The 27,036-nt window shown below is 42.3% G+C and overlaps 1 long non-coding RNA gene across 7 annotated transcripts in view; it reads left to right on the top strand.

Moving 5' to 3' along the window:
- The window catches only part of LOC140696344 (uncharacterized), a 108,924-nt gene extending 81,888 nt beyond the window's left edge, over positions 1-27,036 (top strand). The window contains exons 4-7 of one of the 7 annotated variants that reach the window (XR_012072529.1): positions 6,483-6,651; positions 14,920-14,985; positions 23,108-23,280; positions 26,851-27,036. This is a non-coding gene — a long non-coding RNA (uncharacterized lncRNA). The other 6 variants (XR_012072535.1, XR_012072528.1, XR_012072531.1 and 3 more) reach the window with 6 other exon arrangements.

Raw genomic sequence — 27,036 nt, 5'->3', positions numbered from 1 at the left:
GAGCCTCCATACTGTTTTCCATAGTGGCTGCACCAACTTACATTTCCACCAACAGTGTAGGAGAGTTCCTTTTTCTCCACATCCTCTCCAGCATTGATTACTTGTAGACTTTTTAATGATGGCTATTCTGACTGGTGTGAGGTTCATTGTAGTTTTGATTTGCATTTCTCTAATACTTAGTGATACTGAGCATGTTTTCATGTGCCTGTTGGCCATCTGGATGTCTTCTTTGGAGAAATGTCTATTTAGGTCTTCTGACTATTTTTTGATTGGGTTGTTTGTTTGTTTGTTTTTAGTATTAAGCTACATGCACTGTTTGTATATTTTGGAAATTAGTCTCTTGTCAGTCGTGTCATTTGCAAATATTTTCTCTCATTCTGTAAGTTGTCTTTTCATTTTGTTGATGGTATCCTTAGTGGTGCAAAAGCTCTTAAGTTTAATTAGGTCCCACTTGTTTATTTTTGCTTTTATTTCCATTACCCTAGGAGCTGGTTTGAAAAAAAAATATTGCTGAAATTTGTGTCAAAGAGTGTTATGCCTATGTTTTCCTCTAGGAGTTTTATAGTATCGAGTCTTACATTTAGGTCTTTAACCCATTTGAGTTTATTTTTGTGTATGGTGTTAGAGATGTTCTAATTTCTTTTACATGCAGCTGTCCAGTTTTCCCAGCATCACTTATTGAAGATACTGTCTTTTCTCCATTGTATATTCTTGTCTCCTTTGTTTCACATCCAGTTTTGCCAACCCCAAATAACATGCTTTGTTGAATATGTCTCTGGTTTCTTTGCTAAGGTCAGTATGTGACAGAGAAATGGGGGTTGGTCTCACTAATGTCTGCCCATAAGCCACCTTGATGAGACCTCCTCAGGAGGGGATGATTTGGTATTACCTGAGGCTACTGATCTGTTGCTGCAGCTGGCAAACAAAATGAAAAAGAAACTATATTTCTGTCTTCTACTCTGGTGTGGATTTTGCTTCATTCTTCTCTGAGATCTGGAGATTTTAAAATATTTGTTGAATATATATAGGCATTACTTTTTTAGATCCAGAAGGACTCTCAGAGATTTGGTCCCAACCATCACTTGCTGTTGAGAACACTGAAGCCAGGGAGGAAAGGTGATTTCAAAGTCCAGGGTCACACAGTGGCCAAGCTGGTGTACACAGTCTTCTTTCAACTACTTTACAACTGTAGGCACCTCAAAGACCTAGATCCGGTATCTGTCGGTAGATCCTAGATTTGGGATTTAGTTGCATTGAGCTGCAGCCTGGTGCCTCTGCAGCTGTGGTGTGATAGATATTTATGTTTTCCACTCTAGGATTTTTTTCTCCACCTAACAACATCCACTCCCCTCTCCCTGCTCTTAGCTCATTTGGATTCAGGGAGGAGGGTAACCCTACCCCCTGGTCCAGCCTGGATACTGGCCAAGGTGACTGGTTACAGGTGTGAATATGTGACCCAAATCTGGCCAATCAGACTCAGTCTCAGGTATTTCACTGTTGCTATGGAGAAGGATGACTACTGTTTTGTAGGATATAAAATTAGAAGTATTCATGATCATTTTACTACCACTTGGATAAGACCTGACTGAGAAGCAAACCAACCCTGAGGAAAGAAGAGCTGAGAAGAGAGACAGAAAAATAAGCGGAAAGGGAGAGAGAGAGAGAGAGACAGAGATTGATTTTTCTAGTAACCTTCTGAGCACCTGAATCCAGCTGCATTTGAAGCAAAATCTGTCCCTGGACTTTTTTCTGATATGAGCCAATACACTTCTTTTTTTGTGTGTCTTAAGCCAGTTTAAATTGATATATATCACTTGCAACTGAACTTGGTCTCCCTGGTATGCTAAAATTCTGCTTACTAGCAAAAGTTAGGGGCTCCAGAATGCTGTCCTATTCATTCCACTTGCTACCTGGTTCAGCACATTTTAAAAGGGCTAGTTGCTGGGGGTGATTTGGTCTCTGGGGCATCCTGGTGGAGCCTATTAATGAATTATCTGTCTCTGCTTGAAGCAAAGATCTCACTCTTTGCTCTGATCAGCCTAAGCCCCTGAGCTATAGGTGACCTGGGTTACCACTGAGTCCCCATTTGACTTAGGGGCTCACCTACAGGGACTGGAAGGGGATTGTTCACTGTCCACAGGCCTGCAATAGATTTACTGCAGTGAAAAGGCTTGACTTGCTTCTTTTCTATTTTAGATTTTAGATCTCTACTGGTATTAGTATCTGTCTCTGGAGGACTAGAAATGATGGACTCTGGTGCAGTTACTGAATTAAAAGGAGCTTGGAATATTGTGTGTAGTCCTAATAATGACATCATATGCAGAATATGGGGTGTAAAATACAATGGTTTGCATAACATAATAATACTTAAGAGACTGCTTACCCATGGGCATGTAAGTGAACACATTTTATCTTCTGCATCAATCAAGGGTCCTGGCAAAACTCATTCAAATTAGAAATGTTGAGAGACTTTAATACGGCACTATTTACAAAATTGTGAGCAGAGGGGAGGGAAAATGCTTGGATAGTGCGGTACCCCAAGGCTAGAAACAGTGGGATGCAGCTACCTCTACTAGGCCTGAAGAGACAAGGGGAGGGAGTAATTCTCAGAACCCAGAAACAGAGCTGTGTGGGGCACAGCCAAGCCAAGGCAACACTGCAGGAAGAGAGCAGGGGAAGAAATACTACACCAGAAGTAGATTTACCCTGAAGCTCTTGAAACATGCCTGAAATTCCCTCACGCACGTGGGCCCCTGGGTGCTGATTACTGCCGGAAGTTGTAAAGTGTTCTGTGCGGGGAAGCAAAACCAGTTAGCAATTTCAAGTATTTCTCTGCAAATACTTTTGATATATTGTCTAAAGAGACCATGTACTAAAAAGCCAGCAATCTCCAGCCTCCAGTAGTTTGTTCTGATTTCTTTTCTCATTCAAAATAAATAATCATCCTTTCATCTAATTGTGTATTTGTAATTCTGTATTTTCTTAAAGAGAGCCTCAGAAATGATATCAGCTTTAGGTCCCACAAAAATTGGATTTGACTCAACATCACTCCCCCCACGACAACCTCCCTTGGACCTGAGAGAAAGTTAATGTGACAATACACCATCTCTGTCCACAACAGACTTAGAGTCTAGCGGAGAGATACTGATGGGTAAACAGTGATAGCCTCCCTGTGGCCCCCGAGCAAGAGTTTTCTGTGTCCCATATCACCCCATGCAAGCATTATAGACCATAACCTTTATCTTACTGTCTTTGTCAACAACTGTCAATGTCTTCTTTATCTCTCTCCAGTAATCTAGGAGCTTCTCAGGACAGGAAGTGGTTTTAATCACTGTACTGTTCACAACAGAGTAAGAGAGGAATAAATGAATGAATAAGTGAGTGTGATAAGGCCTCCTGTGATTGTGTAACAGTGCAGAACCCTATGGGGACTTCCCATGACAGATTCCCCCCAATATCCTCTGCCTGCTTCCTGTCTATAGAAAATTTTAGTCAATGAATCAATTTAAAGACATACAGATGGCCAATACGCATATGAAAAGATGCTCAATATTGTTAATCACCAGAGAAATGCAAATCAAAACTACAGTGAGGTATCACCTCACACCAGTCAGAATGGCCATCTTGAATTGTCCGCAAATGATAAATGGTGGAGAGGGTGTGGAGAAAAGGGAACCCTTCTGCACTGTTGGTGGGAATATGAATTAGTGTGGCCACTATGGAGGAGTCCATATATACAATGGAATACAACTCAGCCATAAAAAAGAATGAAATGATGCCATTTGCAGCAATATGGATGGACCTAGAGATTATCATACTAAATGAAGTAAGTCAAAGACAAATATCATATGATATCAGTTATACGTGGAATCTAAAAAAAGATGACACAAACTTATAGTTACCAAAGGTAAAAGGGGGAAAAGGGATAAATTATGCGTGTGGGATTTGCAGATACAAACTACTAAATATAAAATAGATAAACAACAAGGTCCTACTGTATAGCATGGGGAACTATATTCAGTATCTTGTAATAACCTATAATGAAAAAGAATATATATTTGTATATATAAAACTAAATCACTACACTGTACATCAGAAATTAACATAACATTGTAAATCAACTATACTTAAGTAAAAATATCCAATTGAATCAGAACCTCTGGGTGTTAAAAAAAAGGATAAATTTAATCAGAGAAGTGAGGAAATGCAGAAACAAAGGAAAATAGTCAAACAAGACAAAATAAAATAGTTTAGCCATTAAACAAAGTCAAGGACATTCAGTTCCTCCTCAAGGACTGTAGCTAATACTCTGAGTCATATCCTCTGAGCTGTTTTGCTGATACTGAAACCCCCACCAGGTAGAAGTTAACCACATGATGACCAGACTGTAGCCATGACTTAAGGTGCTTCATCTTACACAATTCCAAGAACTGGTCTCAAGGAAATGGAAACAAACTGACTCTGGAACTGAAGATTAACTGTGCTTAACACAGTCAAGATGATGCTGATCAGACCACCACATGAGTAATTTCAAGATGATTGTTGGAGCTGACCGTGCTGTTCTGCACATAGCCCCATCCCTCTGCCTGTGCACCCCTGAAACTCCCCTTTGAAAGCTCTTGCCCTCTGCTGGGCAGCAGGAAGTTGGATCTTTTAGACATGAGTCTGCCCCTCCCCAGGTTGCCAGCCTCCTGAGTAAAGCAACCTTTCCTTCCCTACCAAAACTTGTCTCTCAAGTATTGGCTTTTGAGCGGCAAGCAGCCAAACCTGAGTTTGGTAACAATTGAACACTCTAGAAGGTGCAGTCAGAGCATAATGAAGAAACAGTCTTGTAAAATGATTATAACTCAATAAAAAATGTTAAAAAAAGAGAAAGAAACAGTCTGAAGTATTTCATCTTTCTTTACGGTATTTGACCTTTCTTTAGGTTCATGGACATGGGATTAAAAGTCCTAGATGTGTATAAAACATGCATGCCTTCTTTGTCAAATAAGAAAAAAATACAAAAGAGCACTTACATATTTATCACATTACACATTACATCACAGTGACCTGGGAAGCTTTTTAAAAATGTGAGTGCCTGGTCCTTACTCCGTGACTCCTGAACCAGAATTTCTACAGTTGGGGTCTGGACATCTGTATTTGTAATAAAATGTAGGTAGTTCTAATGTTTATTTCTTGTTAAAAACCACTGTATTTAAACCATATAGCATGTTCATCTGTCCATCAGCATAAACGAAACGTGAACTACAGTGATGATGCATAGCACATTTGTGGTTTGGCCTGCCCAGCACCCCTTCCCCTTTTTCTAGTAATAGCACTCGGACTTCCCTTTGGAGGTCCCCTTGCCCCACCCTCAGTTGATATGGTGTGGGTTGGGCTCACTCCCTCCACCTACCCACTTCCCACCACTAGCTCCGGGGGTGGAGCTGAGATCCGGATTGGCCTGATCGGTGCAGCCCATTCCCCTAGCCACTGGGATTGGCTCAGAGGTGAGCATATGATATCAGTTATTACAGTGACACACATCCTGAAGTCCTTGCGGGACATTTTGGGAAAGGGAGGTCCTTTCTCCGCTAGGATGGCCAGATGTGAGGAGGTTGGTCTGGAGTTGCGAGAGTCAGAAGTGAAGCCAATGGGAAAAGACAGGCACAAGTCATTGGGGGAGAGAGCAACTCCTGAAGACTTTGTTTAATCCTCAGAGTCAGCTCTGCGTGAAGACAGCCCAGCTTGGAGCCTGCTTAATGCATTTCTCACGTAGGCCAACTTGAGTACAGACAAACTTCAGAGATACTGCAGGCTTGGTTCCAGATCACTGTAACAAATCGAGTATCATGATAAAGCAAGTCATGCAAATTTTTTGGTCTCCTAGCACGTATGAAAGTTACATTTACCCTATACTGTAGTCTGCTGAGTGTGCAGCTGCATCATGTCTGAAAAGAATGTACATACCTCAGTTAAAAAACACTTTATTACTCAGAAATGCTAACCACCATCTAACAACACAGGGTTGACACAAATTTTCTATGAAAAACACAGTATCTGCCAAGTGCCATAAAGCAGAGGACAATAAAAAAGGTGTTCCAGTAGCCACTTACAGAGGAAACGGTCCTGGTGACAGTGTATTGTTAGTTCTTTTCTCTATGAATTTGATTTAAGTTCCTGGTCAAAACAAATGGGAGCCAGTGTTATAATGATCATAACAGCTAACGTTTGTTGAGCACCTGCTGTGTGCCAGGCACTGTTCTAAGAGCTTTGCATACACTCACTCATTTAGTCCTCACAGCAGCCTACAATGGGCTTCGCCCCCATTTTGTAAATGGAGAAACCGAGGCACTTGGTGAGCCCCATTTCCATCAACCCTGTGTTCAACACGTTTTCTGCTCTTAGGAAAATATGACAGTGAGCTTTTCTATGTGAGAAGTCACCAATTAAGTGAACTCTTGTACTTTTAAGCGTTCAAATTTCATTTCTGTTTCCAGAAGTGTCTTGCTGAACCCTTGAGAGGATAAGAAAGAATGAGGGCAGCGACGGCGCAAGATCGCAAAGGAGAAGTCAGCGGCAGGCCGCCACCACCTGAGGAGGTCTCTTTTTGCAGAGGAAGGTTAGAAGGATTCTTTGCTGTCTGCAAGATTAACTAAGTAATCAAAGGTAGTGTACTACTTTCCAAAATCTATACTCCCGCAGAAAGAAGACGGATCAGGAAATAATGGCGCGTTGCCATGGCAGAGGAGATGGGGAGTTGGCCCTTCTGCTGTCTCCTGGCAACCGTTTGACAAGGAGCTGCACTAGACTTTGAATTACAGGCAGGAGAGCTACCACTCAGGGATCACTTGAGAGAGAACTTTAATCAAGCTTGTGTTGGGGCCTCAAGAGAAGCCCAGATTTATTAATAGAAAATAAATACAGTGTCAGGCTCCCTTAATGTATATCTCAGTGGACCTTCCTGACTAGTCATGAAAGCAAGGAGAGTTTTGCTCATGAAGGAGCCTTCCACTTCAGTTTTTGGAAAACAGCATGCACCATGCCAAGGAAAGATTAGCTCTTGTTTGCAAATGCCTCCACTCAAGAGCCAAACCGTGTGGCTGATGGACTCTAGGGCACCTTCTGGAACAGAGCTGCCAACAATCTTCTTTTTCTTCCTAATCGTTAAATCTTCTAGATGTTTCCAAGCTACCATATCTATGTCTACTTCATTCTATTTAATTGCTGGTTGCTATTTTGTAAAATGGATGTTCTAGAGCTTATTTTGCCATTGGCTTATTCATGGCACTTAGGGTGTTTCCAGAGTTTTGTTATAACAAACACTGCTGTCCTCAACATCAGGTGAATACTACTTTGTGCCCACGTGGGAGTAGTTTTTCTGTGATAGAAACCTAAAAGAGGTTTGCTGGGCTGAAGGGTATGCACATTTAAAATATTACAGCAACTTTCAAATTGCCTCTCAAGACCCTATTGATTTGACATTCCTACCAACAGCTCCTGTGAGCATCCTGCTCCCTTCCTTCTGAGGGCCTTTGCACATGCTATTCCCTCTAATTGGGATGCTTGTCTGTTTCTCATCTGTCAGAGCTCAGCTCAAGCTTTCCCTTTGGGGAGCCTCCCCTCACTCCCTGTCCAGGTCACGGTCCTGTGTCCTAAGCCATCAGAACACCAAGCGCTCTTCCTTCAGAGCATTTAGTATCTGTACATTCATAATGAGATTGTCTAACTAATATCTGGGCTCCCTGTGCAGACTTAATTCTCCATTTGCCCCTCCCTGGACCCATTCTTTGTCCTTTTCTGTATGCAGAGGTTGATCCCAGGCTCCTTTGTCAGCTGGCTCTCCATTGGGCTAGTAGGGCTGAGACTGGTACGTCCTCCCATTCTAGAAAGCATTCCAGAATGTAAATGATATTGTTAAAGGGATAACCTCAAATTTCACTTAATTAAAAAAAAAATCACACACAAACTCCAGTACTTCACTACGAATCCCAAGTGAACGCCCGCCATACCCTAGAAATCCTATGACAGAGACGTCTGAGAGCTTTGAGAACTAAGATGAGGTCATCACATAAGAGCTTCCAAACTGACAGCTGAATGAGGGGTTTCAGATACGGATAATTCTCATTATTATTGGTACTCATAGTCTATACAGTTGCAGCAAATAGTGAACCATTGCTCCTAGGGGGAATACAGGGTTAGGTTCCTGTGAGCCCCTGGTCACAGCATTTTCATTGACAGATGAAAGCATAACCTTGCTTTATGTGTTTCTGTTTGAAGATCACCCTTACTATAGTATAGTTTTGCACTGAAGTGACTTCTTTAGGGCTCATAGACTCCTACACTGAGCACCCCCAGCTATCTTCCTTGTCTATTTCATTTGTTGGGGTTTTAGATCATTTAGCTGGTCAGAAGGTACTCTGCTGCTATCAGTGTTCTCATCAAATCCAGAATATTGTCAGGGACAGACTTAGCAGAGTAGACCTGGGCTATTTAAGCCTACAAAAGCAGAAGAAATCATCTGGAAACCCAGAGGAGATACTGCAGTGGGTATGCTTGCTGACTCTGAGTTCCAGAGAGTTCTGCAGGAGTAAAGCTCTAGTGGGTCTCCTTGACTCAGTCTGTCCTGTGTCTTGGTCAGGATTTTCAACTCTGAGACAAAGACATATTACCTCCTGCGACTTTGTGCAGTCCTGGCCTCCCAGTGGCAAACCTGCTTGTTTTTGCTGCACTGTGGTCTTTCTAAGTTGATCGTCCGCTGTAACACGCACAGCTCCCAGTCAGCATGGGCTCTGTGGCCACGCTTACTTCACCACTCCCTAACTTTATGGTCCAGCTGCTGAGGTTGGTGCTGCCAGCCAGAAAGATGGGTTGTTACCAGGTGCAGCTGGTCAACTGTATCCCAGAATTAGGTCCATGGCTCAGAGATGGATAAATTGGGTAGACAGGACATCTCAGCGGGTGGAAGGTTACAGGCGCAGCAGGCTTCTCCCTGAGGGGCTAGAGAAACTTGAGAGTGCCTGAACCATCTGAAGGAGTTTCTAGAACTCTTAGAAGAGAGACTACTTCCAGGAAAGTAAATTTTCTAGCTGTTCTGCAATCAATACAACAAAGACAAAAGGGTTTGGTTTTATTTTGTCTAGAACAAATGTAGAACCACACATCAGCTTCCTGATGCAAGCAAACTCCAAATGGGAAAATTTTCCTTCCAACCTCTGAGATGGCACAGGTACCCACCCCAACACCACCTGTCACCCAGACCAGAAGCCAGGGACACACAACAGACGTGTCCTTTTCCCTCCTTCCCCACAACAAATCTGTCATCCAGTTCCATCTCTCTGTCTCACCAATATCATAAATATGGGACAGTCCTCACCCCTGCCTCGTTCCGGGTTCTTGTTTCTTACATTCCACCCTCCACACTGTCACCAGAGAGAACTTCCTAAAAGGCCTATAGGACTATCCTCCTCCCCCATCCCCACCCCGTGCATCACCACAAGAAAAGCCCTTTTTCATCAGCATGGCAGGAGGGTGCAGCCCTGGTTGTTTTTGCCTACAAAGCATGTGCTTCTCACCACCTTGGGGGCTTTTCCCCAGACTCCCCAGTTTTTCCCTAAGTTCCCACACAGAAATTAGAGCCAGAAATGTTCTGAATCCCAGACATTCACGTGCTAACTCTGTGACCCCAGGCAAGTTCCTTAATAGTTCTCAGACTCAGTTTTCCCATCTGTAAAATGGGGATAACCACATTTAACTTCAAAACTCACCAGTAATACTGGCAGTGAAATCAGGGGAAGTGTGGAGAACTGACTTAACATTTTACACAATTGTATTTATTTTTGCTTGGTTTTTTGTTTTTGAAATTTACAAATTTTTTTTTAAATTGAAGTATAGTTGATTTACAATGTTATGTTGGCTTCTGGTATATAGCATAGTGATTCATTTATATATGTATATATATTCTTTCTCATTGTAGGTTATTATAAGCTATTAAATACAGTTCTCTGTGCTATACAGTAGGACTTTGTTGTTTATTTTATATGGTAGTTAGTATTTGCAAATCCCAAACTCCTAATTTATCCCTCCCCTCTTCCCTCTTTGTAACCATAAGTTTGTTTTCCATGTCTGTGAGTCTTTTTCTATTTTGTAAATATGTTCATTTGTATCATTTTTTTTAAGATTCCACATACAAGTGTTTAGAAAAGGAGGAGGTTATTGAGTTTATTTATTTATCTTTAATGGAGGTACTGGGGACTGAACCGAGGACCTTGTGCATACTAGGCACATACTCTACCACTGAGATATACCCTCCCTACTAGATTCCACATGTAAGTGGTATCATATGATTTTGTCTTTCTCTGTCTGACTTAATTCATTTAGTATGATAATCTTCAGGTCCTTCCATGTAGCATTTTACACAATTCAAAATTGTTGGTTTCTCTACTAAGGATATGCATTACTTTTGTTAATGAAAATATTCAAGGGATGAAAAAATAGTCTGGTAGAGTATGCATAGTGTGGCAGTGATGAGCACAGACTCTGGATCCTGACTGCCTGGTTTAAATCCAGCTCACCCACCTACTTGCTGTGTGACTGTGGGCGAGTAACTTAACCTTTCTGTGCCTACTCTGCTGATTTGTAAAATAAGAGTAACTGTAGTTACCTTGCAGGGTTGTGGTAATCATTAAATGAGTAACAGACATGAAATATTTGGAACTGTGCCAGCACATTAGAAGTGCTACATGGGAGTTCGCTGATATGAGTAATGAATGGTAAAACACATTAAATCAATCACACCTGCCTGCTGTCCTCTGCTCTGCCCAAATATTTCCTGGGGTTGCTTTGAGGATTCAATGAGACGATATATGAGTGACACCTGGTCCATGCTGAGCACCTAGTGCCTGCTGAATATGTGCGAATTAGCCTCCCTCCTGCTTCTCTTGCCTTTCAAGCCTCAGTTGGAGGACTTGTCCTTTGGAAAGGCTTTCCTGACCCTTGGCTGTCTGGTTCACCCCCACATTTTCCTACATTAGGATACTTTTCACATGGTGATATCAGTGCTAGTTTACTTCTCTGTTCTGCCCCAGACTCTAAGGACTTTACAGGTAAGGACTGTTTTAATTTATCATTGCATTTCTAGCATCTGGCACGGTCCCTGGCAAAGCAGGAGCTCGATATACATTTTCTGTATTTTGATGAATAAATATGATCTCCACCTTTACTCAGTTTGTAATGTGTCAAGGGTGAAAAGATACAAATATGTGAAAGGTTAATCCCAACATCAAATGTAAATTTTTGGCAAAGAATGAGCACCAGAGGCAGCAGCGGATGGTGCCGCAAGCCCTGGCAAAGGGTTAGGAGACTTGGCTGGAGTGCCCAGGCTGCTCTTGGGCATCCTGTGAGACTCTCGGACAGTGACCTGACCCCTGCGGGCAGAAGTCCCCATGACTGTAGAAGATGGGGACAATAGTGCCAGGCTACATGCAAATGCTTCGTCAACACATTGCTGATTAAGTATAAGACGTGGGATAGCTTGTCAGTTCTAGAGAAACACAGAAAGAGAAGAAATCAGGCCTCTGTGGTTCCATCAGGCTTTCTGGAAGAGGCAGTCTTGAGCCGAGCTCTGAGGGAATGGACAGAAATTAGGCACGTGGAGAGGAAGCTGGAATATTTCAGGGAGGATAGCAACTTGAGAAGAAAAAGTTGAAAGAAAACAAAGAGACAGGAAAGAGTCACATTTCTTTACTTTATTGTCCACAAAGAGGAATGAAAAGAAAAAGGCTCATTGGCTTGTGAAAGCTGGCATTTTATTTCATCTATCATCTTTGAGGGAAAGCAGGGAAAACACCAACTGGAGGCTATGAAAGAAAAGCTGTGGGACGGAGGGGTCTGCCCAAACCTGGAGAAAACTGAGACTCTCCGTTAATTAATTTCATTGAAATTACTCTTTTAAAAATAGCATCGTATTGAGTTTAAAACAAACCAAAAGCAGTAGGTGTGAAGATAGTTAAGCTAATAACCGAGTGTTCTTATTACTTTGAAGTTTAATTTAGCTGTTTAAATGAATTTTAATGTTCTAAATTCACAACTCAGTAAAAAGGTTTTTAGAAAAATAAAACACTGGCACCTAGTTGTTTAGTGATCAGCTCTGAAGAATCAGAAGTGACATAAAAGCAACAATATTTTTATTATTGCTTAACTGTATTTTCCAATTTTTTAAAATAATGTGGTATTACTTCAGGAACTTTAAATGTTCTAAAATAAAAATGAAAGCAAATTAGAATAACCACTGAATTTTCTGAGCCCATAATCTCCCTCCTCTCTTATTTGGCATCTACAGGGCAATAGCCTAAGGGATGGAAAGCAATCGTGATTGGAACGGTGGGTCCTTTTGCACATATTTTTGTTCATTTTTGCACTCTGTCTACGTTTTTGTGATGCTTAAACTCTCAGAGTAACAGTAAAGCTAGAAACTGCCTCTTTTGTAGTTAACCTTTGGCTAGTGCCAGTGAGTGACAGATCCTGTTACTAACGGATGTTGTCCTCTAGGGGAAAATCACGGGTCCACACACAACTGGGGCAGCTACTTGGGCACAGTGCAATTTTCAAACCACTCTATCTGTAATGCACTAGTGATGACGCCTCCCCCCACCCCCATTTTGTCAAACCTGGTTATGGTAGAAATAATGGTCTCCCTAAAGATGTCCCTGTCCTAACCCCCAGACCCCGTGAATAAGTTGCTTACATGGCAAAAGGGACCTTGCAGATGTCATTAAATTAAATTGCAATAGTGAGTTACCTGGGATTATCAAACTGGGCTCAGTGTAATCACAAGGGTCTTTATGAATAGGGAGGCAGAGGGGTCAGTGTGGAGAGGGCAACGTGAAGATGGAAGCAGAGAGAGTTCAAGATACTATGCTGTTGGCTTTGAAGATGGATGAAGGGGCCATGAATGCAGGCAGCTTCTAAAAACTGGAAAAGGCAAAGGAAACAGATTTTCCTCCGGAATCTCCAGAAGGATCTCTGGCTGGTGACACCTGGATTTTAGCCCAGCAAGAACCATCTTGGATTCCTGACCCCCAAAACTGGAAGATAAAAGTTTGTGTTGTTTGAAGTGGCCAGGTTAGTGGTAGTCTGTTATAGAAGGGATAGGAAACTGATGGGCTGGTCTTGAGAAAAGAAAAAGCACCCAGGAATAGTGTGAACAGGAGTCTTCAAAGTCATTGCACTTTGAACGTGCGTGTGAGAGAAGGGAGATGTTACTCTTTCTGGCCCAACACAGGCGTCAACAAAGCTGGCATCCTTAGCAAAAGCACAGGACGGTGAGCGCTGTTACTTGGCTGAGGAGAACACAGACTATCCTGGGAAGGGGTAACTTTGTTTTTAAAAGAAACACCTTTTTGCAGAGACAATATATATGCTTTGTAGAAAACTTGAAGAATATAGAAAAACAGGGAATAAAAATTATCCATAACGCAACAACTCAGAAAACCACTATTTTAGCATATTTTTCTAACAAGTTTTACAATTGGTACGATTAAGAAGTATGAGCAAGTTTGAATCATTTTTTATTTAAGATTGTGTCATAAGCATTTCCCACATCACTATAAATCCTCTGAAAATGTTGCTTTTAATGATGATGCCATACTCAACCAGTTTTCATGTTCTAAATTGGCCTACTGTTATTGAGCACTTAATCTGTTTGGGGTTTCCAGGATAATGAATAACAGTGCAGTGAATATTTCTGTGTAATAATTTTCAGCTGAATTTTGGATTATTTCCTTAAGATAGCTATCCAAAGGTGGAATAACTGGCTTACAGGTTGTGGATAGTTTCAAGATGTATGAAATTTATTGAAAAAAATTATTTTCCATTAGGTTGGTACTAATTTCCTCTTACAGTACTTTATACTGGATGAGAAATATGCATGTAGTAATCTTAAATCTGTGGCTTTCAAATATATTTTATTGACTCATCCTAAAAAATACACTGTGTATCATAACTCAACACACACACACACACACACACACGGAAACAAAGCTTTTTCTTTCAACATAAGGTGCATTGCTACTATGATGTCATGTTCTCTGTCATCTTCTGTATTTTTAAATGCTAGTTTTGATTCATAAGCCGATTTCAGGACCTATGGATGGACCATGACCCAGTCTGAAAAACACTGCTTTAGATCCTGGTGGTAGATCTGAGTGCAATTCAGATTTGCATCTGGGAGGATCACAGGAACTACCCCTTCTAAAAATATCTCAAACCTCAAGTTTCCTGCCATTTCAAGAAGTGTGCTTATATGATGAAGTGATCATGGCACTAGATAAAAACAATATCTGCACTGAACAGCTGACCAAGCTTTGAAAAACCTGAATGTGGCTCTGCCTCAAAACCTAAATGTCATCCTCATTCGTTCCACATTGTAGGTGCTTGTTCATTCACGAAATTATCACAGGTACACGCCTTGTGATGTCTACGCGTTTAATAATGGAAAATGAAGTGACAACAGCAGATCCTTAAAATTTTGAATTCTGTGAGATTTTGATGCAAGTTACACCTTTGGTGCCATGAACACTTTTGTGTGTCTGTGAGTTCTTCTAGCTAGGCTTTAAAAAAAGATTTCCATTTCCCAGCTCACATCTGGGAAAAGCGAATGAACAAGTAGTGGGCTTTTAAAAATAGAAAAAAGGACAGAGAAGAAAGTATTTTTAGATAGGTGTTAGATTAATTTTCTGGATGCAGGTCTAAGAGAAATTCCTTCTCATGTGTTAAATGCTACCAGTGTGATGAAATTATTTTTAAATCTATCAGCAAATATATCTAAAATATATTCTAGGCCATTCAGCTCTAAATTTTATGAGAGACTGAAATGCCAAACATTTCATGAAACATAGTTTTGGTTGTCATTTTCTCTCTTTCTCTCTCTTTTATCAGCTGGCAGAGAGCACTAGAGGAAAGACAACAATGATGAAACAGCTGAATGTCAAAGATCGCAAAAAGGTGCTTCAAAAATTATATTACTATTTATTTATTGATTGATTGATTGTTTTTAAAAATGTTTATTAAGTACCTACTCATCTCTGGGATGATTGTGTGAACACAACGGGAGCTTAGATTCAGAGCTGCCCCTCAAGCAAAAAAATACGGTGAGCATCAGGGTCTGAACGTAAGGTCAAAAGCAGAGTGTGGCACAGGAGAAGTATAGGAAAAGTGCGAGAGGATTTCAGAGGACTGAGGATTGACTTCTCGGCAGAGGGACCCATGATGGCTTCCTGAACTTTGTAGAAACTCTCTTGATCTTTACTTCCTCAGGCTCCTGCTGCCATTTGTACAGATTTATAATAGAGCAAAGTGGCAAGTAAAACATGGATTTTGTGGAGACAGAAAAGTCTTGGGTTAAAACCTTTGCTCTCACTAGCTGTGTATACATGAGCCTCAGCTTCCTCACCTGTAAGATGGAGATAATTCTTACTTCATAGGGTTTTGAGGATCCACTGAGAGTCTAGATTTGTGCCTGGCACATAGTAGAGTCTCAGTAAATGTTTTCCTCCTGTGTCAGGAGAATGGTTCTGTGACTCCATTGTTAGCATATGGGGTCCCACAGCTGGGGGACCCTGAAAGGTGGTTGCCCAGGTGTTAAGTTTTATAGATGGCATACTTTTAAGAAAAGCAGGACAGTTAAAAACAGTGAGAGGTTGCTTCGGTCAGTTTTCTCCTATAACTTTCTCTATGAGGAAATTGTGTGTTATCTTCCATCTTCTTAACACTCATTGATGGCAGCGGCAATGGAGGATTTCCATAGCTGGAACTGGAGCTCTGCGTGGAGAAGAAGCTCTGACTCTCCTGCCCAGTATTACCTTTTATTTTTGATTCATTTTTCCTTTAAAAAAATTCAAAGCACTTCACAGACATTGTCCTTATTAATTTTCACAGTCCCTTCATGTCAGAAATAGACAAAACAATCTTAGATCCCCTATCTGGGCAGATTTAGGAGAATAGACAGAGATAGGGGAAAAGAAGGGCTTTGGCCAGAGGGCCCGCCCAGATGCAGAAGAAGTCTGGTTGAAAAGCTGACATTTGTTTTTCTAAATCACCATCTCACATGTGACCCTGCTGTTAACCACAAGTCCCTCAAGGGTTTGAGATCCTGAGACCAGAATTTGTTTGTTAAACACTCATAGGGCACCACTTGTATGCCAGGAGCTGTTCTAAGTGCTTTCCAGATAAAATCCAGTTAGTATTCATAGCAAGCCTATGAAGTAGGTATGATTATTATTCCCATTTTCCTGATGAGAAAACTGAGGAGCTGAGATATAAATGACTTGACCAGGTGGAACGAGGGTTTGAAGACTATACATTGGGCTCCACGGTCTTAACCATTACTCTCTGTTGCCTCCCATACTATAAAGTAAATGAATCCTTAGCCTTTTCACTTGAAAGACAGCCTCCCCTAGGGTCTTCTATTGTCTGCTGTTTTGGAGCCTGTTTGTTGACATGATGATTTTTGTCAGAGAAGGAACTCAAAAGTCCGTGTGTGTGTGTGATATACATAGATGAAGCAGAACAGAAGTTTACACAGTACAACTCAGATGCAAAAAAAAAAAAAAAGGCAACCTTATAATCACAAACTGAGCCCATCCTACTTGACCAACCCCTCTTCTTGCTCATGCTAAGGAAGACACTTAAATTGTTTTATAAAATTTAATTCAATCTCTTCCAGTTTAAAATTGTCAATTGATGAAGAGGGTCCTAATTACCTCCCTGCCCCCCCAAAATTTAAAAAAATAAAACTGTCAATTGGGAGTAAAGAGTGGATTCAAATTCATGTTCTGTCTCAGGGCTATATCTCCCTTCTCCACTGGCACCTGGGTGTTGGGGGGTGGGGGCCCTTTGCGTTTCCTCTGCCTCGAGGAGATGGCCCTCATCCTGTGGGGTCTCTGGGCCATCTCTACCCACGATGCTGAGGAGTGATGGCTCCTGGCTGGAATTTTGGGTGTCACTGCTAAAGGTGAAGAGCCCTGCTACAGCCTTAGTCACAAGGCCTTGTGCTCTGTGGTCTCCTCTTTGTGATGCCCAGTTTTCTTTGCACTTCCTCATCTACTACTGCTACTTGTGGGTCCTCCTTAAGCCCTACGTGTGGCATGTAGACTGGGGTCCACTAGGACCACTAACTCCACTTGAATGAAGCTGCTCCTTGACTCCTCAGAGGCATCAAATGAAGGGCCATTGCCCAATGTGGGACTCCTTTGAGTGCCCTGACATAGAACCCCAGTGTTTTCAGATTTCTCAAAACGTAACACTGGGCTCCTTCTACCCCTTCTGGAAGTTTCCATCCTACAAAACAATCCAAGACATTTGCATCTGATCTCTTGCCCCATCTCCAGTTCCCCTTTCAAATGTTTTTCCCTTATCCAAGTTCTTCTTCCCTTCTCTATAATCCAAGCTTCATTTCTTATTTAAAGGGAAAGTTTCAGAATTTAGATAATACTTTTTTCACTCAACAAAACCCATCTTTCAAGATTATTCTCTTCAATGTAGATTTCGAATCAACTTGAAACTTAAAGTTGAGCTCTGATTTCTTTGATCCCAGTGGTGTCCACCTTCTGTCGGAACCCTTGAAGAATTGTTGAAGCAATGGTTGGGGAGTCGCCCAGCAACATGATTTCCTAGGAACACTAGCATTCCTTGATTCAGGTACCAGTATTGGAGAATAATGAGATTTCGATTTCCAAATCTTACTTCTGGACTACTGTAGTAGTAGGAGACTGAGATTATGGGTAAATACACCAGAATGGGCTCTTTTAAAAACAACACTGTAAGCTATTGTCATGGCCGTGTTTCCATCTTTCTTCTCTACTGCAGTCTGTCCTCTACCTCCACTAACAAAAATACTTTTTGTTCCTTCTCTGTTTTAAATCCATTCACTTTCTGTCACCTTCAGGAACAAGTTGATTTGCTATTGTGATCTGGGCTTAGCCCAAAACCTCAGCTTGATTTGGTGGCCTCCTTTTCCACAGCGCCTCCCCCAGTGTATCCCCGGCTGCTGAATTCCCTGGAGTCCCTCCCTCCTCAGCCTCCTGCAGTCACAACAGCAAACAGTGCCCCTGCTGCCAACCTCCTGAATGCCTTTCATCCTGCTCCTTCACCCTGGCTGCTTGGCTTGTCTTTTAAGACCTAGCTCAAGTGGCATCACCCCCAGGGAGCTTATTTAGAGCTTCGACATACTTTTTGAGTTTGATGTATCTCTTCTGAGTTACGTGAGGCCTCACTACCCTAGTACGTATCAAGTTGTGTTTTAATTGTCTATTTATCTATTTCTTTCTACCACCACTCTCCCATAGACACACACACACACACACATGAGATCATGAATTCTAGAAGGCCACAGCTTGTGTTTTTATCTCTGTATCCTCAGAATCCAGCACAAGTGTCTGGGACACATTAGATGCTCAGAACTTTTTTATTACTGGGAAAAAGAAAGGAAGGGAGGAAGAGGGAATTCAGGGCACTTCCAGGATTCCAGAGAAGTAAGCATTAGGCTTGAAGATGTTCTATTTATTGGCACTAACACATCAGCTAGGATGACAAACACTGACTCCTGAAGGCATCGGTGTTTGTGCCCCACTCGAGTTGCAACTCCTACATGTTTTATTTTGCCTTTTGGGTCATAGTACCTAGCGCTTAACAAGAGTTCAATGCCTATTTGTGAATTGACTTGTCCAACTTTGTGTTTTGCCTCCCAGGACACAGGCAATGAGGACCTCTTGTCAACTGTGTTAGTGGGGCCCCCATCTTACAGGCCCATGTTCATGTTCTCATTACCTATGGTACCCATAGCCTTTTGAGGTTAAACGGAAATCCAAGAATCCCCAAAGCTCCCAGTTTTCTCAGTAACTGTCAGTTGATACTACCAGCTAGAGGGTCCCCTTGACAAGCTTTTGGCACAAGCTTTACCACCCACACCCCTCCTCCAGTCTCTCAGGAATATAGCACATAAAATCACCAGAAGTAGTAGGTAAAACTTCTTTACAAGCCCCGTAGAGGAAAATGGACCATGTCTCCATTAAACTTCACAGCAGCCATAACTTGGATCAAGACCTCTGCTCCTAGGTTGTCCCAACTGTTTTTTCCCAGGATAGCTTATCACTGCAACCATTCCACACTTTAAATGATGTCTTGTGTAGAATTGTGTGCAGTTTCACAGGATATAACTAGTATTTCAGGCTTTTCCAGTATGTAGGTGGGAAATGAAGTTCTGTTTGCTCTTGATGCCCAAATTAAGATCTGAGCTATCAGCAGCTCTTACGTTCTGTTTATTTCTGGAAGTCTCTAAAGGTGTGCCTCATGAGTGCTTAGAAACCTGTTTGCCCACGAGATGACCATGCAGCATCACTGTCTCTTTCTCTTCCATCTGCCACGTTGTCCATCATGGTCTGTCCCCCAGGACAACACTCATTGCTCCCCAAACTTCCTAAAGGAACCTTGCTGAGTATTGCCATCGATAGTGGTGCCCTGTTGCAAACTAACCTCAGGGATGGTTTGGGGAGATTTCAGTGGACCTCCACAGTCTGGTTATAATAAAAATAAGTCCCTGACCAAACTGCCACCCTTGCAGACATGCATTACACGGACATCCATTAGCAAGCAGCAGGGGCCAAAATGGTCCCTAAAACCTCTTCCATAATTTTAACAAAGTTCCAGCTCCCTGCCGTTAAAGTTGCTCTGATGCCATCCTCACCCAAAAGTTCACTCGAGGAAGTCTCTCTGACATTCCAGAGGCTGGAAGCAATTAGGGTTAGAGTGGCTGTTGGCAACCGGAAAGCCTCTACACAATGGCTGGATATGACACCATTTGGAACAACCCTTCCCCAGGGTGCAGGATTCTCACTTCCTGGCTATAAAAGGTGGGAAATGTCTCTAAAATGTCTCTAAAATCCAGCCTACATTTCTTAAATACCATTTCTTTTACCAAATGAGAATGTACTTCTAACCATGAATCATGTTAATCGACAAGTTGCTAATTTCACCACTGAAAAGCAATTTCTGACATTCGCTGTGCCAGTTAGCAAAGCATTGAAGGAAAGACTGATCTCAGAGGCGCTTCATCGTGGCCCTTCTGATGTAAGGCCAGCTGATGACCCTGGAACACTTAATCTTGCTTTGGACAGCTGAGGTGCTCAGAGATGGTGCTTGAACTAACTAGCACGTCTGTCACCACACCTGGTCAGTGATGGAGTATTTAAAGCAATTTTCAGGAATAGTGGTATGCTCCTGAAGATATCAAGATTTTCAAGGAGGTCTCTCCTGCTGTTGCCAAAGTCTGCTTCTGGAACTTCTAGAGCATTCGTGGCCAGAATATGGACACAAATCCTCTCATCTGCTTTAAGACCGCTATGCTGCACTCTGTTACCAGCCTGGAAACATGTTGCCCAGAAGACCATTACTAGCCTTTATGGTACCTTTGCGCAGATTAGAAAAATATACCCCTTCCTCCCTGTGATGCCACCTGTGCCAGGAGTGGGCTGGACTTCTGGGCCCACTCACCCCGTTGGCCAGGTAGTCTCATGAGGGCCAGAAAAAAGGCCCTGACTCTCCAAGTGTAGACTTCCATAAAACCTCTCACAAAAACAGCTCCTTCAGCTTTTCCCTCAGTTCCTCACCTTTTACAAACAGTTGTCTAAGCACATCATCATCTTCAAAACACACACATATGCACATCCTAGTAAAATGTAGAAAAGCGATCACCCATCTCCCTGGGAACAGTCATTCAGGTAAATGCTGGTCTCGGCTTATAGACAGCCAGGAAAGACTGTGCTTTCCCTACCTCACTGTGCCCTCAGTTTCCCCCAACCCTTCCAGAAACAAACTAGAAGATGCAGAGACAGACAATTTAGCCTGTGACTATTTGCATGATTAAATTAGAACATAAAAAATTGACTTCGAGTCACTTATCAGTTAGGATGCTTTAATGACAATGAGCAGAAAACCCCAAATGGCTTCAACTATAAGGAAAATGTATTATCTCACTGAGCAAGAAGTCTTGAGACAGAACAGGTGGAGGGCTGATTAGTCCATTGGCTCAAATGATGTCGTCAAGCCCCCAGATTCTTTCCATCTTTCCACTTTGCAGTCCATCGTATCAGCTTAGCTCCCTCCCAGTCACAAAATGGCTGCCATGGTTCTAGGCTTCACATTACAGACATGATGATATTTGGCAGAATTAGAGAAACTTTTTGTTTAATGTGCTTTTTTGTTTAATTAGTGGGAAGACGTTTCCCAGAACCCCTTCTTCCCCCAGCACATTTCCCTTCCATCCCTTTCCCAGAACTGCATTACAAGCTCACACCCAAACCAGTGACCAGCATGGAAATGGGGCCACCATGACTGGCCTTGGACTATTCACCCCTGGAGCTGAGATCAGGAAGGATGAAGGGTTATTGTAGAGGTACAGGTGTGAGAGATGCATGTGTTTAAGGACTTGAATAGAGTTTAGGGCAGCTGGTGGGGGCACGTACAGGAGGGACTCAGGAGCAGAGCAGGACGCATTGAGGAGTTGGCCTTTACCCCGCCTGTTGCACCTAGGCATTTAATACTCATTTATAGAAGTTATCTGGAAACTGGAATCTTTAAATCGAAATTGTTTTTTATTCACCATGCCTATCCACTGTGTGTCTTCTAACAATGCTTAAGCAGAAAAGGATGAGATGGCGTATCTCCTGCTCTCCCATTTCCTCTGCAAGGACTCCCTCTGTGAGGCGTCAGTGAGGTTATCTGATGAAGCCATTCACAATAGCAGGGCTCAGGCGTTTTTCTCGGGACCCACATGCACAGATTCTTCTGGAAGCCTCACCTGAACCCGAGTAGCAGTTCTCACCCTAGGAGACCCCTCAGACCGGAGGACAGGAATGACTTGTGTATTCCCAGGCCACCCACACACCTCCCTCCTCACCAACTACTGCTGTTAAGGCAACTTCGGAGAGCATGTGCACGTCCCCACAAAGAGGGTTCCTCACATGTTCCCCAATTAACTTCCTCCCCCAGGCCATTTTCATTTTGAACCCTCTTTAGGCCCTGAACTGTGACTTTGGGTCTTTGCACTTCCCCTCACATCTATTTTAGAATTGAGTGCAGATGTCAAGATCGTGACTGCGATGCCTTTCCTGGAGCACTGTCGAAGATGCTAAAGAAGTGTGTTGCCACATGACCTCTGAGGTCCCCCGAGGAACAGGCAGAGAGGGAATCCACCTCAACAAGGCTGGTCTCAGGGAACGGGGGAGCATAGGTCTCAGTGCTGTGACCGACTATGAACCAGCAGACCAGTAGATGTTTTATTTAGTCTTGCCCCACAGACCTGTTGGGTGGGTATTATCATCCCAGTTTTGTAGGTGTGGAAGCTGAGTCTGAGGTTCAGTAAGTTGATCAAGGTGGGATTTGAGCCCAGGTGTGCTGGCTCTAAAATCTGTGCTTTTACTGTGCATCATGCCGGGCTCCAGAAGAGGTGAGTGGGGCTAGGGGTCCACAGGGCGTGGTAGTGAGCTGACTGACCTCTGGTGATAAAAACCCTGCCCCTGGGGCTCTGTGGTCCTGCCACAGTTTCACCTTGTCCTTACGGGAGCAGCTGGAAGGCTGGGGCAGGGAGTGGGGAAGGTGGGGGGGGGCAGGAGAGGAGACAGCAGATTTTACCCCACACTCTCGGCTCCTTTTGCAAATCAGTATTTGGAGCAGCTGTTTCCTGGGCACTCTCTCTTTGGACCTCACATTTTTCAAGAAATTCAGGCCAAATGCAGGCAGGCCGTTAGTTCTGAGCCTTGTACCAGGTGGGGAGTAGAAAGATGACAGTTCCTCTCAGAATGAAATACTCTGGGAGCTCAAAAGCCAAAATGAATTCCCAAGGGTTTCCCTCCCTTTCTGTCTGAGACAATGGTCTCTTTCCACTGTGGAACCGCTGCTGAATAACCTTTCGTGAACCCCCCAATTTGTGTAAGGAAATACATTTCTTTCTGCCCAGACAGCATCTCACTTACCCGAGTACAGAGTAGGCTGGAAGCCTGGTGGCAGTGAGGCGTATCGTACACAAGGCAGTCACAGCGGCCAAGTGCCCATTTCTGTGTTTACACACCAGCTGCCCCCGGCGCCCGCCAGAAAACCAGGCTCCTTGTATCAGCAGATGGCAGAGCCGAGTGGCCGCATAGCCCAGGAGGAGGCACTGACCATCCTCGTGCAAAATGAAATATCTTGGGCAGAAGGCCTGCGCTTGGGATAGTGATGCTATTTTCATGGATAGATATTCACCAGGTGAGACTCCCAAGGGACACTGCATTTTCTTTCTCGTATTTCTATATAAAAAAGCAAAATCAACTAATACTTTTTGGGCATTGTGTGACATACAAAATATATCCACCGGCCAGAGTCTGAAAGGAGATATATTAAATGGTTAAGATAGATTATGCATAAGGAGATTATAGGTCATTTTAATTTTTGGTGTATATTATCTGGTTTTCAGTCTCTAAGTTGAACATGAAATACTTTCCTACTAAAAAAAAGAAAAAATAGAAATTAATTATTTTATAAACAAAATAAAGAGTTAGGAACACAGCCAGTTCACCTCAGATCTCTAATGTAGAAGGGCAGGAGCAAGACCTGGGGCCAAGTTTTGGTTTTGCTGATGGGTAGCCCATTGTTCAATCACATGTTCTTTATATATTATTATTGAAGTATAGTACGTATGGTCAGTTTACAATGTTATGTCAATTTCTGCTGTACAGCGTAAGGTTTCAGTCATACATACACATACATATATTTGTTTTATATTCTTTTTCATTTAAATTACTACAAGATATTGAATGTAGTTCCCTGGGTATATAGTAGAAACTTGTTGTTTATTTTATATATTCTGCAAATCTCAAACTCCCAATTTATCCCTTCCTACCCACTTCCCCACCTGGTAACCATAAGTTTGTTTTCTACATCTGTAAATCTATTTCTGTCTTGTAAATAAGTTCATATGTGTCTTTTTTTTTAAGACTCCACATATGTGTGATATCATATGGTATTTTTTTGTTCTCTTTCTGGCTCACTTCACTTAGAATGATGATCTCCAGGTCCATCCATGTTGCTGCAAATGGCATTATTTTATTCTTTTTTAGGGCTGAGTAGTATTCCATTGTATAAATATACCATAGCTTCTTTATTCAGTCATCTGTCAATGGGCATTTAGGTTGTTTCCATGTCTTGGCTGTTGTAAATAGTGCTGCTATGAACATTGGGGTGCATGATCTTTTTGAATTAAGGTTCCCTCCGGATACATGCCCAGAAGTGGGATTGCTGTATCGTATGGTAAATCTATTTTTAGTCTTTTGAGGAATCTCATATTGTTTTCCATAATGACTGCACCAAACTACATTCCCACCAACAGTGTAGGAGGGTTCCCTTTTCTCCACAGTCTCTCTAGCATTTATCATTTGTGGACTTTTGAATGTTGGCCATTCTGACTGGTGTGACATGATACCTCACTGTAGTTTTGATTTGCATTTCTCTGATAATTAGCGATACTGAGCCTTTTTTCATGTACCTAGTGGCTATTTGAATGTTTTCATTGGAGAATTGCTTATTTAGGTCTTCTGCCCATTTTTGGATTGGGTGGTTTTTTTTTTTTTTGTTATGAAGTTGTATAAGCTGTTTATATATTCTGGAAATTAAACCTCTGTTAGCCTCATCATTTGCAAATATTTTCTCCCATTTCATAGGTTGTCATTTTGTTTTGCTTATGGTTTCCTCTGCTGTGCAAAAGCTTATAAATTTGATTAGGTCCCATTTGTTTATTTTTGCTCTTATTTCTATTGCCTGGGGATACTGCCCTAAGAGAACATTGCTAAGATTTATGTCACATAATGTTTTGCCTATGTTTTCTTCTAGGAGGTTTATAGGGTCTTGTCTTACATTTACATCTTTATGGCTTCATAAATTATTATAAAGCAAGTGTTACTAGGGTCAAGAACTAGAACTTTCCCAGCCACCCCAGAAGCCTCTTCACCATGCTTCATCCCAACCCCAGCCTCCTTCCCCTAGGCAACCATTATTTGGAGAAATTGTGTACATTTATGCAAACTATTAGCTCATTTTATCACAGAATCTTCTTACCCACATTGCCCTTTCCTGGGATGCCCTTGGCCCTTGCAAATCACTGTTAGCACGCACCCTCCATGAAGCTTTTCCAGATTGCCCCTTTCTGTGTGTTGAATGCCCATGTGTGTGTTGAGCATGGAGGAATCCCACAGATTGTGTCCTGGGTTCTGCTCCCTCTCTTCTGCATTACTTATTACTTACATTTTGCTCATTTCATTTTTCCCTTTGGTCAGTTTTGTCCCTACATTCTCCCCTTCCTGACTATATTGTAGATTATTTCGAAGTAGAGAGCAAACCGACTGCTTATGCGTTCCAGACCCCTGCTCCTCAGAGGGTGGTCCGCACACTAGCAGTGCTGGCATCACCTGGGAGCTGGTTAGAAATGCAGAAAATTGGGCCCTACACCTGGCTTACTGAATTGAAAACTGCATTTTGCCAAGATCCCCCGGTGGGATCTTATGCACATTCCAAGTTGAGAAGCACTGTCCTGGAGCAGTGCTTTCTCATGCTTGACTGTGCACTGGAAACTCCTGAAGGTCTTCCAAAAACACTTATGCCTGGGTCCCACCCTCAGAGAGTCTGTTGCAGCTGGTCAGGGAGTTGGCTTGGGCATCAGGATTCTAAAAAGTTTTCCTGGGACTGGCTTTTTTTTTTTTTTCTCAGAATCTAGAACTTTAAATGCTACAACCAGGAACATCTACAGCAAACCGGGACAAGTTGGTCACCCTAGCCCTGGTAGCACAACGTGCAGGTGGAGTTGAGATGCTCAGCTCAAGAGAGAATGTGGCGAAGGCAGGAGATGCAGTACTATACCATCCTTTAAGTCTTTTAAAAGCAGAGATGGCACTGAGCAATTCTTTTTGTATGTCTTCTATTATAATGTTTTGTACACAAAGCCTTTTGCTTATCACCAATATGCTGTCTCTCCACGTAGTCCACTGTCATGCCCTTGTTTATAATTTTTTTAATGGGAAAGGGAGTTTATAATTTAACACTCACACCTGCAGGCACGTGTACACACACCTACTTCCCACTTTCCAAGGAAAGATCTTAGGGCCCTTCCTCTAAATGCTGTTCTGGGGTGACTTTGCTGCCCGTTTAGACACCCCATCATGGCTCCTCACCCAACCCCAGGCCTGGGTTGGCACCTTGGAGGGCACACTAGCCCTGAGTGTCACTTATGTTTCTTCAAGACTTGCAAAAGATGACAATATATTTATATTTGGTTTTCCAAAGCTTACCCACATAACCAAGCAAGACAAGTATCCTTGAGTGTACAGTCTGATGTAGGGAAGTCAGGTTCCGAAGGCAAGCCTTCAGCCATCTTTAGATTCTTCTACGGCAGACATGAAGGATGTTGGTTAGGAGAAAGGCCCTGGGAGCTCCACTCCTGGGTTCGTTAGCAATGGCACTTAACCTGTGCTTCAGTTTCCTTATCGCTAAGATGGAGATACTTAGGTTGTGTTTACCTCTCAGACTCAAGCTTTCCCATCTCCTCCCACTTTATGTTACTTTTTTGAAAGTAGACTTTATTTTTTAGGACAGTTTTAGATTGCAGAAAATTGAGACGATAGTACAGAAAGTTTCCATATACCCTGCACCCAGTTCCCCTAATTTTGACATTTTATGTTTGTATGGTACATTGTTTCAGTGAATGAACTCCAACTATTATTATTAACTAAAGTTTGTTATTTGTTTAGATATTTTCAATTTTTACCTAATGTTATTTTTCTGTTCCAGGATCCCATCCAGCATATATTGCCTTTAATTGTCACGTCTCCTTAGGCTCCTCTTGGCTGTAACAGTGAAGGCTTCCTTTCAATAGCAATTACTATATTACTGTAACAGTTGTATTATTCACTATTGTGTTCATGAAATGGAATGCATAATTAGTACTCACACATATAGTTTAAACATCAATTATAA

Source organism: Vicugna pacos, chromosome 5 (genome assembly GCF_048564905.1).
Source record: "Vicugna pacos chromosome 5, VicPac4, whole genome shotgun sequence".
NCBI lineage: Eukaryota > Metazoa > Chordata > Mammalia > Artiodactyla > Camelidae > Vicugna > Vicugna pacos.
Note: the sequence above shows the minus strand (reverse complement) of the source record. Positions and strands in the feature narration are given on the sequence as shown.